The sequence below is a fragment of the Camellia sinensis genome, chromosome 11 (assembly GCF_055761805.1).
Source record: "Camellia sinensis isolate YWXY chromosome 11, ASM5576180v1, whole genome shotgun sequence".
Lineage (NCBI taxonomy): Eukaryota > Viridiplantae > Streptophyta > Magnoliopsida > Ericales > Theaceae > Camellia > Camellia sinensis.
The window spans coordinates 90,238,637-90,259,764 of record NC_138971.1 but is presented as its reverse complement, the minus strand read 5'-3'; positions in this window follow the sequence as shown (position 1 = coordinate 90,259,764).

The window sequence follows — 21,128 nt, the reverse complement described above, 5'->3', positions numbered from 1 at the left end:
CAACACGCATATCGAGGCATGATGGCCGAGGAGTCGAATTGCACAATTTAATATGGAATGAATGCACATGAAAACACAACAAGACCTAACTCCATCATGGATGATCCGGAGTGTGGGTGACTGGGGAATTGAGACACGTTCCGTCACTCGGAGTACGAAATGTGCATCGTTTCCCGTGCCCGGGCTAACTCCTATCCCAAGCACAATGCAATATGCATGACATGCATGAAATGCAACTAAGATACAATTCTAACATACACAATGTCATGGAATGGCATACACGCTATACGAGGTAATACGCAACCGAGCATACACAATGCTATGGGTGAAATGGCATACGCAATGCAATAATGGGCTTACACCGACATGTGAAATGGCATACGCAATGCAATAATGGGCTTACACCGACATGAGAGAGCCTCAGCCACACTCACATAGGAGGCCATTAGATGAAAATGAAGTGCCTTGAAACGCGTGCACACGGGCACGCAAACCGAGGCAATGGCATATGCAATGCAATATGGCTAAAATGATATGCAAACATGCTAATGGAATTTTAGCACTGAAATGTGGGGGAAAACAGCCCCGAAATAAGACGAGAGTACACCCGATGCATGGAATAGTCCCGAAACATGAATTTTGGCACCCGAAATGGCCTATAGCTATACCAAACATGCACAATATGGACATGCAATGAATAGACAGAAGCAAGGCAGCCCCAAAATAAGCACTTTTGCAGTTCAAAGCATGGCCAAACAGCAAACAAAAACAGGGCAAAACTAGCATGCAGGAAATGGCCCTAAACATGAGATTAAGAAGCAACTCACAGCTGTTGTCCTCAAACAGATTAGGGCCCTTCAACAAAGTTGAAGAGGGGCCCAAAAAATGATCTTTTACATTTCTGAAAATAGCCCAAAAACAAACATAGGTATGGCTAAGCTTTCATGCAAGAAATGAGCCAAAAGATGGCCAAAGAAGGAAGTGGTAGATGCAAAGCCCAAACAGAAAAAGACTCTTCTACAATACTGATGAGGGACCAAAAATAAGGCATTTTACAGTTGAGGGTCGGACCCAAAACAGTATGAAAATATGTCAAAAATGCTATGCAAAATGAGGTCCAAAAGAGAGATATAACATGAAGTGTATAAAAGATGCCTCAAATCATGAAAAGCCCTTAATGAAACCTGAAGAATGGGCCAAAATAAGACCTTTTTCTAGCTCTGTAAAATGACCAAAAACAGAAGCACAATAGGCTAATAAATCATGCAAAAATGGGGATTAAAAGAGAGATACAACACAAAGTATAGGAAGGGTGCCTCAAACAGTGAAGGACCCTCAATGAAACATGAAGAGATGGCCAAAATAAGACCTTTTATAGATCTGAAAATCGTCCAAAAATGGAAGCATAATAGGCTGCCAAGTCATGCAAAAATGGGGACCAAAGATGGATGTAATGGCAAGTGGCACATGGAGGTCCCAAACAGTGATGAGCCCTTCTTCAATGTTGAAGAGGGGCTCAAAATAGATCACACACAAGCTAAAAATATCATGCAAGAAAATGGCATTCAAGAAGGATATTGAAGCAAGTGCGAGATGGGGGGCTCAAACAGGTTTGAGCCCTTAAGAAAAAGTGAAAAGGAGCTCAAAAGAAGGCCACTTTCAGTTAGGGCCGGAGCTCAAAACAATAAGCATGCCTGGCTTACAAAGGATACAAGGAATGGACCAAGAAAAGGGGAAATGAAACTCACCCTTGAAGACAAGCCTTTAGCAACTCTTGGCTTGAGTTTGTAGCACCCTTAGGCCTTGGAGAACACCTTCAACCTTCTGGAATGGAGGATGGAAGGGTGGGGGTTGGTGGTGTAGAAGAAATGGTGGTGTAGGACTTGGAGGTTTTCAAGGAAATGAGAGAGATGGAGGGGGATTTTGTATACCAAGCTTGAAGGTAATTTTTCTAACCCTTATCACCAATGCTACCTGCTGGTTATATGGACCAAAGAGAGGGAGAAAAGGTGGGCAAAAGGTGGGGGAAAAGGAGGCAAGTTTTCCCCCACAAAATATCCCCCGGATACAGATCTTTTCTGGGGGAAACAACTATACAGCTGTAAAGTGCACAGTGTAAAGATCATGGCCGGCCACTTTTTGGAGCTCCAAGTGGCCGGCCGGCCACCCTCCCTAGCCGGCCAGCTAGGGGTCAAAAAGGTCAAGTTGATTTTCTGGCCGGCCACCACAAAAAGGTGTCCTCCGAGGTGCCCTCAACACAACCCTGTGGTTCAAAATTGGCAACTGTAAAACAGGAGAGAGAATGGGCCATTTTTAGGGGGGGTCAAAAGGGTCAGGTGGAATTACTGGCCGGCCACCAACTTTTAGGGTCCTCCCATGTGTGTACATCGCAAATATGTGGTTAAAAGTCCAAGAAAATGGCCCCAGGTTGTTCAACATTGGCTCGGAAGTGAGAAGAACGGGCGTCGGAGGGCGCCGGAGGAATATAACTGGTTGCCGCAACAATTGCTGGCCTCCCACCCTTCTACGGCCTTCCCAGTGATAAAACAGAGGTACCTGCCAAAAATGAACGAAAACCGAAGCAAAACGAATGTTCGGGGGCCAAAACGCGCAGTTTGGGGTCCCGAAAATGGGCTGTTAAGCACCGAAAGTGGCATTCGACCACGAGGTGGGTTTCTCAGACCCCAGTGTCCCTCAAAAGGGAGTAAATAGGAAGTAATGCCAAAAACCGGGGCAAACAGAGATGGTTAGGCGGTCCCGAACCGAGGCACACGGCCAACGGTCCCGAAAAAAATCGGAAACCGGGCTCCGAAATGGGCAAAATGGCCTATGGCCACAAAATGTAGCCCACGGCCACTGAGAGATGGTCTGCGGGACCTCTCCCTCCCCTCAGGAAAAGAAACAGAGAAAAACTGAGTCTGGTTCGCAAACCGAGGCAAGGCACAGAAGAGGGTTCGGAAGTCCGGAGGCAGGGCTCGCAGCCGCGACTCTGAGACTTCTGAACAAGCACAACATGCAATATCACCGAGTGCTCAACTGGTGACGTCTGAGTCTTAAGGTCGGTCAAAAATGGGGTGTCTACAGTTGCCCCTCTTTGACAGAACTCGGATGTCACAAGTGACTGGAGTGAATGTCAAAGCCCAGAGACGACCCATTTTTGACAAGGCCGAAGACTTAGACAAACGTACAAGATAAACAGAGATGTGCCCGCAGGCAGGGGAAAAATGCAACTGACAATGCAAGAAGCCGGAAGTAACTTAATGATCATGCAAATGCAGCAAGCTATAATGAAGCAAGTATTCGCAAATAGATGCAACAGTTTTAAGCAAGAATGCAAAGCAACAACTACATTTCATGCAGTTAAGAATGCAGAGAATTATTCAATCCTCGCCACGTCTCACACGGAGAAGATACGATACCTGCGCGATTCGTCTGGTCGCACCAGCCTCAAATGAACCCTACATACAATATCGTGCCTGCAAAAGAGAGAAATTCAACAAGCACAACATGCTACCAACATATATTCAATGTGATTCCGAAAGTTTGACACACGCAGTGCCGGTGAGTGAATGCATCGCGATGCGAGAAAGGAACGTGCGTGACAACGCATGCTCAAACACAGAGGTATGGCAATATCAAGAAATGTGCATAACAATGCAAGTATGCTCATGAGAATGCAAGTTATGTGCATGATAGTGTAAAACGAGCATAAATCGAGGTGCCCGTTTGTTATGAAATAACGAGCACGGAAGCGCGTGTTTCGGCGAAGGCAACTCGATCACGGCCTCCGATCCACTTCCTGGAAAGGCTACAACACATTCAAAAAGGATACGCTTGGATTCCGATGAATGATGATGAGACACATGTCAGAATTTGAAGCTGAAGTTCCGGCGGAGCAATTTCGCTACAGAAAGTGCACTTTTCTTGAACTTTTTCAGGTCCCGGGAACTCTAATCTTCCTCAAAATTTGCAGAGAGCTAGGTGAGCATGTGGGGGACATGGCCGGCTAGTTTTATGGAGGGTGGGATGTGGCCGGCTGGTTTTCCAAAAAGGAAATGGCTGGCCGGCTGGAAAAGCTGGCCGGCCGGCCATCTGCCCAAATCCGAGGGCATTTTGGTCTTTTCACCTCCTTTCTTCATGCTCTCTCACCCAAACACTTTGAGCCTATAAATTCAGCCAAGATCTTCTCCCCTTGCTTCCCACACCATTTTCTCCCTCAGATCGGAGCTCTATACGCGTTTTCCAACGTCCCACGCAAGTTGTTTTCGCGAAAATATTCAGTTTCAAGCACTTTGAACTGATTGAATTTTGGTTTCGGAGCTTCTTTTCTCATTTTTGCCACTTGAGGTGAGTTTGTCTCAATATTTGGAAGATTTTCTCGGGAGTTGACTTTTGTTGACTTTTTCATTTCCCGAGAGTTGACTTGTGTTGACTTTTTTCAATATTGGCTCATTTTTGCTCATTTTTGCTCCTTTTGCAGATTTTCTGAAAATGGCGGGTAACTCTCCTCATGGCGGAGGCTCTCCGGGTGCCGGGGACGATTTTGATCCCATGACTTTGCCCCTGAGGGTCCGACCTTTTATTCTCGGGAGGTACGCTCCGCCAGCACATGTCCTTCCCCGTGCCGTTTTTCGTCATTTCACTGACTTTGATGAGCGAGCACCTGGGGATCTACTCCTGCGGGAGCCAGAGCATCACCTCTCCTATGAGGCACAAGAGGTATTTACTTCATTTTCTGCATTTTTCGTGCATTTCATGCTTTTGCCATGCTCGAACACACAGTTTAGCTTATGGCAAATAATACTTTGCTTGCATCCTGAACATGTAGCTTAAGCACTTGAATTTCTGAACACACGGATCATTAATTGATTGCGAACACACGGCACACATTAGTTAAGAAGTGAACACACAACTTAAACACTGATTTATCGAACACACAGCCCGAATTTGAAGGTGAACACACAGCACACACTGACTAGGAGTAGAACACGCAGCCCAAACTCTGATTTTCTGAAATTTGAACACGCAGCCCAAATTTTAGGTGAACACGCAGCCCACATTTGATTGAAAGTTGAACACGCAGCCCAAACTTTAATTTTCTGAAATCTGAACACGCAGCCCAAATTTTAGGTGAACACGCAGCCCACATTTGATTGAAAGTTGAACACGCAGCCCAAACTTTAATTTTCTGAAATCTTAACACGCAGCCCAAATTTTAGGTGAACACGCAGCCCACATTGATTAAAAGTTGAACACGCAGCCCAAACTTTAATTTTCTGAAATCTGAACACGCAGCCCAAATTTTAGGTGAACACGCAGCCCACATTGATTAAAAGTTGAACACGCAGCCCAAACTTTAATTTTTCTAAAATCTGAACACGCATCCCAAATTTTAGGTGAACACGCAGCCCACACTTTAATTTTTCTGAACACGCAGCCCAGGTTTGATAGTGAACACGCAGCCCAAACTTTAATTTTTCTAAAATCTGAACATGCAGCCCAAATTTTAGGTGAACACGCAGCCCACATTGATTAAAAGTTGAACACGTAGCCCAAACTTTAATTTTTCTGAACACGCAGCCCAAATTAAATTGTGAACACGTAGCTCACATTTTAGGTGAACACGCAGCCCACATTGATTAAAAGTTGAACACGCAGCCCAAACTTTAATTTTTCTAAACACGCAGCCCAGATTGAAGATGAACACGCAGCCCACATTTGATTGAAAGTTGAACACGCAGCCCAAACTTTAATTTTTCTGAACACGCAGCCCAGATTGAAGGTGAACACGCAGCCCACATTTGATTGAAAGTTGAACATGCAGCCCAAACTTTAATTTTTATGAACACGCAGCCCAGATTAAATTGTGAACACACAGCCCACATTTTAGGTGAACACGCAGCCCACATTGATTAAAAGTTGAACACGCAGCCCAAACTTTAATTTTTCTGAACACGCAGCCCAGATTGAAGGTGAACACGCAGCCCACATTTGATTGAAAGTTGAACACGCAGTCCAAACTTTAATTTTTCTGAACACGCAGCCCAGATTGAAGGTGAACACGCAGCCCACATTTGATTGAAAGTTGAACACGCAGGCCAAACTTTAATTTTCTGAAATCTGAACACGCAGCCCAAATTTTAGGTGAACACGCGGCCCACATTGATTAAAAGTTGAACACGCAGCCCAAACTTTAATTTTCTGAAATCTGAACACGCAGCCCAAATTTTAGGTGAACACGCAGCCCACATTGAACTGAAAGTTGAACACGCAGCCCAAACTTTAATTTTCTGAACACTCAGCTCAAATTAAAGGTGAACACGCAGCCCACACTGATTGGCACACAACTCATTCATTTCATTGGCACACAGCTCATTCATTTCATACTGACACATGTATTCATTTCATTGGCACACAGCTCATTCATTTCATACTGACACATGTATTCATTTCATTGGCACACAGCTCATTCATTTCATACTGACACATGTATTCATTCTGAATGCAGGTTGGTTCTCGCGGTGTACGGGGATATGGCTCGACCGCCGCGAGGGATTGGTACGCTGAGCTCCCAGAGGCTGTCCGGGATTTAGTAGACCTGGCAGGGTTCGGGGCCTTCTGCATTGGATTATCACGTTGTCCTGCCAGGAGGACACTGATGGCGGCATTGGTGGAGAGATGGTGGGACACCACCAACTCCTTTCATTTCTCTGCCACTGGGGACATGACTATGACCCCTCTGGATTTTGCTGTGCTGACCGGCCTGGACATAGGAGGTTGGTCCATTCCTTATGACGAGGACATGGGCGAGTGGGAGGCCGCTTGGATATATCTACTGGGGGCTCGCCCGCCTGTTGACAGGGCTTCTGGGAGAGTCCGATACACTTGGTTCTCTTCCCACTTCCGGCGGGCGGAGATGGTGCCTGAGACTCTTGAGGAGACAGAGTAGTATGCTCGTGGTTTCCTTATGTTCCTCTTTGGGACTACCCTGTTTGCCGATAGAGGGAACACGGTCGGGCTATATTTGATGAGCGCTCTGGTTGACCTATCACAGGTCAGTCGATACGACTGGGGTGGCGCCGGCCTGGCTACCCTTTACTGCTACATGAGCGCGACCTCCCGCGGGCAGGGAGACTTACTTGGCGGCTACTGGAGAGCCTGGGAGGTACTTTCTGTCCCCTTGATTTACATTTCTGCTCCTCATTACTTGTACATTGCACACACGGCGCACTTTACAGTCTGTATTTTGCCCTTAGCATTTTGTATTTATATTCTGCACTGCTTTTCTCAGTTATGGGTCTACGTATACTTCCCGATGTTAGGCCCAGAGTTGGAGGTGGCAGGGCCTCCCATGACCCCGTATTCACTGGTATTCGAGGGCCCGCACCGGCCGAGACGCCGAGAGTCTCTCCTTTACCTGCGACAGTATTTTGACACTGTGCGACAATCAGAGGTATTTCAGAACTTTCAGTTCCTTTCATTTTCATCTTTGATTTGCTCTATATATTCCCGATTTCTGATTGGTTTATGCATTTGTTATCCGCAGATTACATGGCAGCCCTGGGCGCCCTTGGGTGATGGTCTCCGATTTCAATATGCCGGAGGATCGGGCACTTCCCAGTACAGGACCCTGCTCGAGGGACCGGTTGGTAGGGCATGGTTTCTGGGGGAACGCTTTCTGCGTCAGGTATGGGGATACACCTCTCAGGATCCTCCCGCAGCACCTCCGGTCAGTATGCGGACTGCTGACAGGCTCTCTTCCCAGGAGGTAGTCGGTGCCATGCTGGGTAGTGATGCTTTACTACATCTCGAGGAGGGGGATTACGGCACTTACCGTCATACATATTTGATGCTTCCATTGACGGGAGCTCGTACCCCGATGACGAGGCCTGCTGGTACGTCATCCTCGAGCCAGGCCCGGGCTCGGGCTGCGGATGCCCCTTCCACCAGCAGGGCAGGTACATCTAGATGTGGGGGTAAATCGGTTCCCCCGGTTCCTCTGACTTATCCTCATCTTGGATGGCCAGATATGCCGACTGAGCTGATGGGGTGGCAGTATGGGGCTATCTCTCCGACTCCGATCCCGCTAGAGCCTCCGATGCCCGGTGATCGATACGCCATTGATCTTGACTCACCGCTGGTATGCCTCAGTGTTTTTTCATCTATCATTCAGACATTTAGACATTCCTTTATTCACTGATGATTATGAGCTCATATTTGCAGCCACCCCGAGAGTACGTGGAGGAGGTGGTCGGGTTGGTGGCCTCGCTTGAGGGGATGGTCCTGCGGAGGGAGGCACAGATGTCTATCATGGGCTTCCAGGTACCCTTTAGTGTTCTGACATTTATCATACTTCTGATGACATGCTGATTTCTACTACATTGATAGGCTACCTGTGTAGAGCACATCTGACACACACACCCTACTTGTACACTGTATTTACATGCACCCACTTCATGTAGTTTTTGCTCGTATCTGCATCCGATGTACATATTTGGACTGATGTATTTGAATCGAACTCTTTATTTTCAGATGCCTCCGGTGTGCGCTCAGCCGCAGGCCAGGCCACCTGGGCCTCCTTGGGGAGCTGGGCCATCTGGGCCCTTTCACGGAGCTGGGCCATCTGGGCCCTTTAACGGAGTTGGGCCATCTAGGCCTTTTCAGGGAGCTGGGCCATCCCGGCCTTTCCGAGGAGCTGGGCCATCTAGGCCTTTTCGAGGAGCTCGAGGAGGGTCCGTCCGCAGACGCAGGGCTCATGTTATAGAGGCGGAGCCTGATGAGGAGGAGGAGGAGGAGGCTACAGACCGTCAGTCAGAGACATCCGCTGAGGAGGGAGGCTCCGGTCTTGGTTCCGGGAGTGGAGACGAGGCTGAGGGGGATCCAGAGGACGACAGCTCCGACTCGGATGATGATGGCGATGGCGATGGTGGCGGAGAGTCCGTTCCGCAGAAGAGGACGAAGAGGGCCTCTTATTACTACTCTTGAGAGCATAGATGTAGCCTGTTTCCTGTTTTATTTATCTTTTTGCTAGTAGTTGTAGCACATTTGTATATTATCAGGAAGTTTATTTTTTTGTAAAACTTGTGCCTTAGTCTGTAAAATGTTGTAACAAACGAAGCATGATGGGATGAAACAGCTTTTGAAAAAAGTATTGTATTTTAAACACTTGGCATCATATTGCATCATTTTGCACCAAAATGAGATTGAATGGAAACGTGTATTGCGCATTTTGTCCAGTCAGGTAGTGAACCGACGCAACAACCTAACTTCTCAAAATCTTAGTAAATTTACAACTCAATAAGCAAAATACAATAGTGTTGACAAAGCAAATAAACCGGACTTAAACAAAGATTGCTTAAACAGAGAGCAATGACTCAAAACACGAAACATGACAGCTCGACAAATAATTCGATAAGCAAAACGACAACTCGATAATCAAAATAACAACTCGATAAACAAAACTCAACAACACAAAGTGTACTCCGGACGATCTGGGCAATGGAACGCATTCGAAACAGAGGGAAATGAAGGCCTTTGACATATCCTGTTGCATGGAAATGCTCGAAACTTTCCCCCGGAGGGTAAAACAGGGCCAAGGAGACACACTGGAGCATGGCCGGCCACCTTTGGGAGCCGGCCGGCTAGTTTTCTTGGAGAGAGGGAGCCACCGGCCATTTTTGAAAAAGCAAATGGCCGGCCAGCCAGAAAAGGTGGCCGACCGGCCACTTATTCCTGCAGCCACCCAGTTTTTGACACATGTCCTCCTGAATAGTGTTTCTCCCTCTTTAAAAGCCCCAGCTCCATGATTCATTCAATCACCTCAGTTTTGCATCAGAAATGGAAGCGTTTCTTGTTGAAAACCTTACAGCTTGGATCGCTTCTCTAGATGGTTCTGAAAAGCTGAACCTCCGGGGTTTCGGCTTGAATGCGTTGTTCACGTTGAGTCGCACTCCGTTACACCTTCCTTTCCTCCATGCCGTAGCGAGGTTTTGGAACCCGGTGACGCATGTCTTCAGCTTTGGCGAGCAAGAGGTATGCTCGACTTTTGAAGACTTTCAAGTTTTGATGGAATCTGAAAGCCAAGAAGAGATCTTGCCCCAGTTCCACTTCGGCCATGCCCAGGCTTTGAGGCTGATGTGCGGACTCACCGCTCATGATGCTCGATCTCTGATCTGTAATGGGGAACTGGATATCCTTGGTTTGATCCATCGTTTTTCTGACGCCGGTGACCGCAGGAACCATTATTGGCAAGGTTTCCAGCAACACGCCCTTTGCTTGTGCTTATTGTTTCACTTTCTGCTTTCCTCGGGCTTTGGCGGATCTAGCATCCGTCTGCTTGAAGTTGCACAAGGTTTGAGAGAAGGGAAGAGTTGCATCACCATGACCTTGGCTGAGACTCTGATGGGCTTGGATGCTTTTTATCGCCGGGAGACGACTAGGTTTGCTGGGAGTCCACTGCTGCTGCAGGTAATGTTTCCCACCCAATCTTACATGTGTATTTGCTCACATCACTCGGCCCTCAGGCTCGATTTTTCTCACAAAACCCTTGTCTTACTTTTCTCTCATCGCACATCTCTCTGTTCTTTATTCTCTCATTTTTCATCCCTCTCCAGGTATGGTTAATGGACAAATTACAGGTCGTGGACTCTTGCCCGGCCTACTCAGCTAGAGGCTATTTCTTTCGATAGCATCTAGTCAATGCCCTTGATGAAAGGTGGTGGTTTGATTGGATGTGCAATTTGTCTGTAGGTCGCATTGCCTGGCGTTGTCCTTGGCTCAATCTTCCGACAATGAGCTATAGCATGTCCCGGCTGATCGGGATCCAGTTGGTTGGCCTGACCCACTGTGTATTTTACTTCCCGTTCCGGTTCCTGCGCCAGTTCGGTCATGATCAGATTTTCCCACCAGAGGGAATTGAGTACCCAGCTTGCCCGATCTGCCACAGCATGGAGGACTAGAGAGCTCCTGGCCCCTGCTCCATCTTTCAGTTGCACTTTGTCTGACGAGTGCTTGGATTGGCTCAATGAGGAGGCACAGCTTGGGCCTAGCTTGGCGTCAGAGGCTTCGACCAGCTCTTGGAGGGGGCGCAGGGATACTTGACTCGACTATGCCCCGGATTTATTGCTTTATTAGTACTTTCAAGTTTTCTTCAAGAATGTAATAAAAAGCAGCTTCGATTGTATGCAAGAGCAGGAAAACTCTGTTTTGAAATCAATGAAATTGAAAGTTGTGGTACTGAAAATTTTCCGCTTTGGTCCAAAAATGGTCTAAGTTGTAAAAAGATTAATTTGAACAAAATCAACTTTTACTAAAACTTTTCAAAACCATTTTCGATATGGATGAAAAACCAGACACGCCTAAAATCTGTCACTGAGATGCACAACCCCAGATCCTTGCAACTGGAAAGTTGCCCCTAGTTTGAAGAGTACTGCGGCACTGCATGGCAACGGAAAGTTGCCCCTAGTCTGAATGACGCTGCACTGCTGTGGCAACGGAAAGTTGCCCCTAGTCTGAATAGCACTGTACCGGAGATCGCGATAAATGCTGATGGATAAAGATGACTGAGATGGTCAAAATGGACAAAGTTGATCGAGGAAGAGTTTATGGCTGAACTTCAGGGTGAAGTTGCCTACATATCCCAAAGATGGGAATCAAGCCTTACGTAGTTCAGGCTTAGGTTTGCTCAGGTATTTTCACTCTCCTTTTGCGCTCTAACTTTTGCCAAGGCCGCCCTTTGCAGGTTTTCAACCTTGCGAGCTCAGTTTTTCTATTTTCAAATTTTTTGTGCTCTAACTTTTGCCTAGGTCGCCCTTTCGGGTTTTCGGCCTAGCGAGCCTCTCAAGGATGATATTTCTTCAACTTGTCCATATTGATCGGTTGTGAGAACTCCAAACCATCTAGATCTATCAGAACCACAGCTCCACCTGACCAGATAGCTTTGATGATGTAAGGACCAGTCCAATTAGGTCTGAACTTGCCCCTTGGGTTGTGGATGGGAGCTCGGTTGTCCTTGAGCACCAAATCTCCTTCCTTTAGATTCCTGGACTTAACTTTCTTGTTGAAAGCCCGGGCAATCCTGCGTTGATAGCCTTGAACATGGTACAGTGCTTTCAGTCTTCTTTCATCAAAGAGCATGAGTTCTTCAAATCTGCTTTGCTGCCAATCTGCTTCGGCTATTTGGCACTCAGCCAATACGCGCAATGACGGAACCTCAATCTCAATAGGTAGAACGGCCTCCATCCCATAAACCAATGAATACGGATTCGCCCCGGTAGAAGTTCTGATTGAAGTCCTGTAGCCCCACAGAGCAAATGGCAGCTTATCTGGCCAATCCCGGTAGGTTTCCACCATCTTCTGTAGTATGTGTTTGATATTCTTGTTGGCGGCCTCGACCGCTCCGTTGGTTTGCGGCCGGTATGTAGATGACTTGTGAAAAGCCACGTTGTATTTCTCCAACAAATCTATCACTTCTTTCTTGAAGTGGGAACCATTGTCTGAGATGACCTCGTTTGGGACCCCGTAGCGACAGATGATATTGTTTCTGATAAACTTTGCGACGTGTGACGCCTTCAACACCGCATATGATTGGGCCTCGACCCACTTCGTGAAATAATCTATCGCAACCAGGATGAACTCATGCCCATTCGACCCCTTCGGGGTGACAGCCCCGATCACATCGATTCCCCAAACTGAAAATGGCCATGGCGAAGTCATGTTGTACAGCTTCGACGGCGGGATGTTCATGCGGTTTGCATGAATTTGACACTTATGGCATCGCCGAACAAAACTAATACAATCCTCCTCCATGGTGGACCAGTAGTAACCTTGTCTGAGGATCTTCCGCGCCAGCATTACCCCATTCATGTGTGCACCACATTCTCCTCCATGGATGGCCTCCATTAGGCGCTTTGATTCCTCAGCTTCTACACACAGCTTGTGCATTCCTAGATGGCCTCTCTTGTACAGCTTACCCCCACAGATGATGAACTGAACGGCCATTCTTCTAATTGCCCTTTTATCCTTGGCATTTACCCCTGGCGGATATACTTCATTTTCCAAGAAATTCCAAATGTCATAATACCAGGGGTTTTCGTCCTGAACTTCCTCTATAGCGGCGATCGACTCATAGGCTGGCGCAAATTTCTGGTCAATGACGATTGGACGCATCCGGATTCCAAACGGGATGTCTATCATAGAAGATAGAGTTGCCAAAGAATCTGCGAACCTGTTGTTCTCTCTTGGAAGATGAGCGAAGTTTAGCTTCTCAAACTGAGGGATTAGCAAATCCAAGGTTTGGTGGTACATCATCATCTTTTCTTCCTTGACTTTCCAGTCTCCGTTTGCTTGAGATACAACCAGGTTCGAATCCCCAATGACGTCCAACCGTCTTGCCCCTAGTTCCAGGGCTGCCTCTAGACCGGCAATACATGCCTCATATTCAGCTTCGTTGTTCGAGACTTTGAACCGGAGTTTGAAGGCTAGAGGGATACGGGAATTGTCGGGTGCTATCAGCAACACTCCTATCCCATACCCGTATTGATTTGACGCTCCGTCAAAGTACATCGTCCAATACTCGTCGTCGATGTGCAAAATGGCTTCATCTGGGAATGAGTACTCGACTGCTTCACCTCCTTCCACTGGATGGTCGGCCAAGAACTCTGCCACTGCTCTTCCTTTAACTGACTTGCGTGTCACATACTTTAGGTCGAATTCGGAGAGCAACAGCAGCCAACGAGCCAGCCTACCCGTAAGTGCTGGTTTCTCGAAAAGATATTTGATGGGATCTAGTCGGGAAACCAACATTACGGAGTGAGCTAACAGGTAGTGCCGCAGCTTCCTGGTAGCCCATACCAGACCTAAGCAAGCCTTCTCAAGTGGAGTGTAGCGGGTCTCATAATCTAGCATTTTCTTGCTCAGATAGTAGATTGCCCTCTCCACCTTATCTTCTGATTCTTGTGCGAGCATGCAGCCCATTGTGGTCTCAGTCACTGAGAAGTACAATATCAACGGTTTCCCCGGCTCTGGCGGCGACAACACGGGTGGATTCTGCAGGTATTCCTTAATCTGTTCAAAAGAAGCTTGGCATCGACCGTCCCATTAGAACTTCTTTCCTTTCTTCAGGAGACCAAAAAGTGGTTCACAAGTCAAGGTTAATTTTGAGATAAACCGTCTTATGAATTGCACTTTACCCAGAAAACCTCGCACCTCCTTTTCAGTCCTTGGTGGTGGCATTTCTAAGATGCCCTTAATCTTTGAAGGGTCGACCTCGATGCCCCTTTGTGTAATCAGAAACCCCAGCATTTTCCCCGCTGTGACACCGAAAGTACATTTCTGAGGATTTAGCCGCAACCGAAATTCTCTGATCCTTTGAAAAAGTTTTTGCAAGGCGGTGTAGTGGCCCTCTCTTTCCTTGGACTTGACAATCATGTCGTCCACGTACACCTCAACCTCTTTGTGGATCATGTCGTGCAATATTGTGGTCGCGGCCCGCTGATAAGTAGCTCCGGCATTCTTCAACCCAAATGGCATTACCCTATAGCAGTATGTCCCCCACGGGGTGGTGAATGCAGTCTTTTCTCTGTCTTCTGGTGCCATCACTATCTTATTGTACCCTGAGAAGCCATCCATGAATGAGAGCAAAGCATGCCCTGCTGTGAAATCCACTAACTCATCAATATGCGGTAAGGGAAAGTCGTCCTTCGGACTTGCTCTGTTCAAATCCCTGAAATCCACGCATACCCGGATCCTGCCATCCTTCTTTGGCACTGGAACGATGTTGGCCAACCAAGTCGGGTATTCAGATACCTGCAGGAAACCTGCGTCAATCTGCTTGGTGACCTCTTCCTTAATCTTGAGAGCCCAATCAGGGCGGATCCTTCTGAGTTTTTGCTTGACAGGTCGGGCTTCGGGGTCAAGGGGGATCCGGTGCTGTACAATCTCAGGATCGATCCCAAGCATGTCTTCGTAGGACCACGCGAAAACATCTTTGAAATCTTTTAGTAAAGCGACTAAGCGCTCGCGTTCCTCCGAAGACAGCGTGGACCCGATCTAGACCAGCTGCGGGTCCTCCTCAGTACCAATGTTCACGGTAATGATTTCATTAGTTAAGGGTTTGACAAACCTCTCATGCTCCTGCTCAATTAAGCATTGCAAAACCGGAGGAATTTCTTCCTCGTCGTTTTTATCAAAGTTTTGAAAGTCTGAATTTAAGCAATAAATTAAGGGCACAGAGAAATACTCAGAAACAACAGTCAATTGATTCTCATTAGGCTCATCCAAATCGTCCGAAATCTCGGTTACATTAGACTCAAATGAAAAAGAGAAAGACGACCTGGACATAACTGTGGTATCCGGGTTATCACCCCCAGGATTACCAGACTCAGACTCAGTCGAGCTGGAACCTGATTCCGACTCACAGGACTCGGTGGAATCAGATTCTGGCTCACTACCTGACCCAGTGTTGCTGGATAAGAATCCCTCTTCGTATTGCCAAGTGAGAGAGGGTGCGATAGATGCATCCAAGATAGTCGCTGGAAGGCCCGCAGCCGTTTCGTCCCCAATCATGGAAACCGAGGAGTTATCCCCCAAGCACATTTGGTCGATCGAAGGATCTAAGAGTAAACTTGCCAGTGCTACCCCCATTTCAAGTTCGGAGCCCTCAGACTGCACTTTCTTGCTCTGTTCAACCTCGACTGATGGGTCTGTCTGCTCTTCGGCAACGTCATCCCCGGGTAATTGCAAGTCGAAGAAAATCTCGAAACTAGGCACGCGCTTCCTCTTCGCGTTCAGCCATGGTTCTGGGAAGCCGCAAAATGGAAAGTCTTCCCCCTCCCGGACGAAGCGTCCGTTCAGGGTACCCCAGATGGGCCTATGCATTAATTCAAAAGGCTTCCCAGCCTGCTTTGCTCTGGCTCTTCCGACCATTTCCTTTCCTTTCCTCACCCAGTCCTCTTTGGTGGGCAAGTAACCCAGTCCAAAGGGGTGAGGGTTGTGTGGCACTTCGGCCAATGCTGAGACGCCCTTCCGGCCGCTCCTTCCCAATCCCATTCCGGGGATGTGTTGTAGCTTGTTCATGAGGTAGACGGATTGAGCACTGACGTACATTCCCTCATTCAGAGCCATGATATTCTGTACCACTCGAGCCTCAGCCAAAGTGAACCCGGATAAGAACACATCCTCAGTGCCGTGCTCGATTTCTAGTACTGGTTTGGACACTTCCGGTGGTGGATGGATTGATGAATTCTCAAAAACAATTGCTACCCCCTTCCCGTGAGGGTACTTCAGCATCTGATGCAAAGTGGAAGAGACTGCCTTGACCTGGTGCAACCACGGTCGCCCCAAGAGTAGGTTAAAGGTTGCGGGAACGTCCAAGACATGAAATTCGATGTTGTGTTGTCCTGGACCAACCTGGGTCTGGATCTTGACAGTCCCCATCACTTCCCTACTAGTGTTTTCGTAGGCTCTGATTACCTGCGTAGTTGGCACAAAGTCTGCGGGTTTCAACCCGATTGCGTATGCTGTTTTGGCTGGGCAGACATTAATAGCGGACCCGGTATCAACAAGTACCACCGGTATCCACTTGTCTCTACACTCCACGGAAATGTAGAGGGGTTTGTTGTGATTTATGCCCTCAGGCGGCAGTTCCTTGTCTGAAAAGGTCAATGCCGGGGAACCTCCTCCCGAGAAGACCAGCCCAACCAGTTGCTCTGGTGTAGTATCGATAGAAAGTTTGGATTTGTCCATAGCAGTTAAAACAGCTTGCCTGTGTACCCGCGAAGCCATAAGCAGTCCCCAGATGGAGATGTCTGCTTGTATCTTCTTTAGCTGTCTCAGCACAACTTCCTCCTCAATCTGCTTCTCTTTTTGCCTCTCGGCTTCTCTATCCTTCCCGGATGCCTCGGGTTGGTCTAGGTGTGGGGGCTTGAAGTACCGCCCACTTCTCGTCATGTGATCCACTTCATCAAGATACCAAGTGTCATCTGGTTGGCCACTTCCCCAGTCTTCGTCGGTGTGGGCAAGACATAAGTCGTCGTCTTCCCACCACATTCCGCTGGCAGCCAACAGACACCTGTCTGGCTCCGGTCCACTCGCACTCGCAGTGCTCTCTGGCCACATGCTCGCAGCATTCTCTATCTTCGTGCACACAGCACTCTCAGTCCCCTCAGGGCCCTTAGCTTTCCGAATTCTCTCGGCATCCTCAAACTTTTCTCGTTCCAGCTGCATCAGTACAGCTGATTGTTCAACAATTCCCGTATTCATAATGCCCAAGTCTCGAGCGAAATTCTTAGCACCGGCGCTCTCCGGCGGTATAACTTGACTTCCGGCCCTTCCGGCCACAGCTATTACTCTTGCCCCTGCTGGGCCCTGTTCTGGTTGGGGTTCCCCCACTACATCTGTTTGATCATCGAGCCACCCAGTGGCCTCTGCCGATTCTTCATAGTCGAACCAGTTGATTGACGCATCCCTCGGTTCTTGGTCGTCGAAAAATTACAGGTTGGCAAAGTCCTCCTCTATAGCTGTTAGATCGTCTGCCTCTTGCCTGAATCCATCTCCTTGGATTACACACAGTTCTCCTGTCTCTGGCAATTCTATACTCAGCCCAATCTGGCTTGTTGATAAGATGTACTCGCTCGGATTGTAGGCTCCCCCAACAAAACTCTGTTCATTCCCAGATTCAACGATCTCATTCTCTCCCGAAGTCTGCCCTGTCCCATCTTTGATGGTCACCACCGTTGGCTCTGGTTGGGTCGTGGAGATGCCCAACATGCACAAAGAGTCGGTACAGTCGGGGAGGAACACCTCCGGCTTGGGTAGGTGGGATGGGGTGATGTAGATACTAGGATCGTAAGATGCGACCCCAGTTTGGATAAAGTTGATTCTATTGGGAGGGGGGGCTTGGTTATGTGTTGGAAGAGGATTGGTCGTGACATTGGGTTTGTCGGGAGGCGCAATCACCTGTTTGTCAATAAGATCCTGGATCTCGTGACGCAATCTGAAACAACGGTCGGTGTCGTGACCGTGTTGTTGGTGATACGCGCAGTATTTTGCTGGGTCATGAGAGGGAGGGAGTGGATTTGGTAGTGGCTTTGGCTCCAGGGGTTTCAAATGCTTTTTCCTGATCAATACCCCCAGAGCTTTGGTCAGGGGCATGTATAAGGGTGTGAAGGTTCTTTGGCCTCGCGGTTGGAATCTGTTGGTTTGTGTGTTGCTTCCGGACGCGCCGGAGAAAGGTGTGGCCGCCATGGGCCTTGGAAGGGGAGGGGGAATGGTGGTGACCACGCTCACCTCTGAAGCTCTTGCAGCTGCAGCGCCACTCGGGCCCGCATTGTTGTTCCGGTTGAATGTTCTCCGGGGTTGCTCCCGGTCTTGGTCGATCAGACCTTGTTTCATGGCATCCTCAATTTGCACCCCCATCTCGTGTAAATCTGAGAAGGTGGGAAAGGGGATTACAATCATTCTCTGCATCAGCTTTGGTTGGAGATTGCGCACAATCATCCGGATTTGATCTTTATCGGTGGGCCTCAAGGTCATCATCGACACCTTTGCCCTCCACCGGGTTACAAAATCAGAAAAGGTTTCCTTGGGCTCCTGCCTTGTCGTCTCGAGATCACGAGTTGTGATCTCAATCTGAGTGTTGTACGAATATTGTGCGACAAAGGCCTCAGCCATTTCATCCCAGTTCCGTTTGACATCATTTTCTAGCTTTGCATACCATGTGGCGGCCACACCCGACAGAGTCTGGCCAAATAGTGAGAGCTTCTGAGGTCTAGTTAGGCCCATTGGCCTCAGAATGTCTGAAAATAGCCGAAGATGAACCATGGGGTCATCGGACCCGTCAAAGCGGTCAATTTGCGGCATTTTGAACCTCTCAGGCAATGTCACGGCTACATCGGTATATCCATCCTCGATGTCCGGAATAGCTTTCACCCCCTGCGATTTCTTGAAGAGCTTCTCAAGTTTGCTCAATTTCAGAGCTGTGTGGTCAATCTCAAACTCAAAAGGGGAGTCCGGATGATTGGGTGCATAGATCGTGGACAGTTGTGGCGGAAGCGGGGGCGGAGCTGGCCCCGTTGGGAGGTTCGTATCCTCTTGCAAGTTTTGGATATTCGGCACGGTATTCTGGGTATTCGGCGGAACGTTCTGAACAGTAGGTGTCTGCTCAGGTAATGGGGCCCTTGCCGGAGGAAGGACTTGATGTGAAGCAGATGCCGCATTTTACTGTTGCAGTCTGGTAATTAGTTCAGCCTGCTGGGCCATGATCTCAGCCTGTTGCTTGGCGAACTCATCTCGGCGGATGGTATCCTGTTGCATGGCCCGCATGGTCTCTTGCATTTGGCGTATCATCTCATCAACTCCTGTTGGTGCCGTCATACTGTTTTGATCTATCTGAACTGCTGGCAGATCTATCTCTATAGCAGCAATGGAGATCTCAATCCGACTGTCCGTTGATGGGGGAAAACACTGTTCTGGTGATCTCTGTTCAGATACACTGCGCTTTCTCTGCCTTCTCCTGACGACGGGGGGTAGAGAATGGAACACTGGCTGTCCGTCAATTAGATCCTCAGATCGATTGAGTCGGCGACCTCGTGTCCCAAGTGCTTGGGGGGTATCTGCTGGGTTTGAAGCAATTGTGCTAGAACTGCCCCTAGTAAAAAGATAAATAAAGTAATAAGGAAATAAATAAACAGATAAACGGACAGCATAACAGCGTAAAGTAAATGTATGACACACAGTCGGGCATAACAACACACAGTCGATAAGCTGAATACACACTGTCCTCAAACACTGATTATTATCCCAGTATCACTGTCCCCAAACTGAATCTCTGATACCCGCAGATAACTGATTCTGAAATACTGACTGATGCCCGCAGGCCTGATACCCACAATACTGAACTGACGCCCGCAGGCCTGATGCCCAAACTCATATACTGATACATGCATTCCTGTAGAGACGCACTCTAAAGCACATAACAGATAAGTGAGAGCCAAAACACCCCTACGTTGGGGTAGGGTTTCCCTGTCCTATTTTGTCAAGAGCTAGGGTTTCACTACGCACGCAGCGGTTTCAAACAACCTATAAACGGGTAAGCAACCTGTCCTAGTTTGGAATGGTCACTATGGATCCGAATATGCACTAGGTCGAATGGTCAAAAAGGGTGCCCCGGTAAAACCGGGGTTTGTGTTCCCATACTGGCAGAGCCCACAACCGGTCAGCCTTATGGTCATGCCTTGACAAGACAAGCCTCCGGCAAACCGTTCAGGAATAGCAGATGGCAAACACGGTGTCCTAGGCGCACCAATGCAAATGCAATGCAAAGAAACACACAAGTGCAGTCAAAAACAGATATCAAGAGTTCGAGTCAAGTTCTCTAATTCCCCAGCAGAGTCGCCAGAAACTGTAACAAGTCCGCGGGGGACCTCGCTACAGCTCGGACTCGATTTGTGTCACGGTTCTTAATCTGAACCAAAGAGTCCAAATCTGGCAAATCGTTTTGAGAAAAACAGATTTTTGAAAGAAGTGCCAAACATGGACAGCTTTGCCAGATACAGAGTCGCCACCTAAATATTTTTATTTTGGGAAATTTAGGAAACCCTGACTCGGTGCCAAAGGCCACGTGTCCGTCATCACCAAAGTTGCCTCGGCTCGGGAACTTGGGTACGATTGGGGAAGGTCACTTCGTGAGCACCCCCGCTCGCCCGATCAAAGATCGGCCTCTACTAACCATGATATCTACTTTTGAAAACATTGTGTGTTCTTATTCCGGTTATTAGCCTAGGTTACTATGTGATGCGCACAGCATACAAGTATAGATCGGGTCGTCTGAATTGGAACAAAACACTTCATGTTTGCTTTTTGAAAATGGTTTGCTACCCGCAGGTAGGCTTAAAATGCAGATTTTGCCACCCTCAGGTGGGCTTAGAAAAGATGGTTTTGCCACTATCTAGTGGGCTTAAAACTCACAGTCAATGATTTGTTCCAATCCAAATAACCCAACCTTCACCCACAGGCATTCAGGCAGTTATATCACATAAGCAAATAGCCTCATGGTAATCATGCTATTCATGGCAGTCACTCACACGCATGCAAGGATGCTAAAGCATAAAACTCACCGAGTACTCCAAGCC